The following is a 687-nucleotide window of genomic DNA, read 5'->3' on the forward strand; positions in this document are numbered from 1 at the left end:
CCTTACATAATGTTATGCTTGAACTCATTGATGCTGCCACTGTGTTAATCTATCTCATCAGTGTCTTCTATTTTGTAGCTGACTTTTCACTTTGCTAAGCATGATATACTTCTTTGGAACCAGTCTATCTTGACAACTTGTCCAGTGTATGAGAGAAGGAGTCATGTCCTCATTGCTTTTAAGGAACATTCGGACTGTATTTCTTTCAAAACACATTTGTTTGTTCTTCTGGAAGCCCATGGTACTTTCTATGTTCTTCTCCAACACCATTATTCAAATGCATTGATTCATTTAAGGTCTTCCTTATCCATTGCCCCACTTTAAAATGCATATATGATTATTGAAAATACCACAACATGGGTAAGGCAATCTTAGTCCTCAGAGTGACATCTTTTCTCTTTATCACTTTAAAGAGGTCTTTTGTAGCAGATTTGCCTAATGCAAAGTCTAAAGCCTTTGATCTTTATCAGTAAGCAAGCAAGGTTGTGTCATTTACATACACAGGTTGTTAATGAGTCTTCCTTCAATCTCTATATCATGTTCTTATTCTTATACTGTATGGTCCTGGTGTGGCACTGTGGGTTAATGCACCTGACTGCAAAGCCATTTGAACTGCAAGGTCAGCAGTTCAAGCTCCCCAGCTGCTCCCTAGAAACCCTATACAGGATTGCTATAAGTTGGAACCTA

The sequence above is a fragment of the Chrysochloris asiatica genome, unplaced genomic scaffold, assembly GCF_000296735.1.
Source record: "Chrysochloris asiatica unplaced genomic scaffold, ChrAsi1.0 scaffold00200, whole genome shotgun sequence".
Classification (NCBI taxonomy): domain Eukaryota; kingdom Metazoa; phylum Chordata; class Mammalia; order Afrosoricida; family Chrysochloridae; genus Chrysochloris; species Chrysochloris asiatica.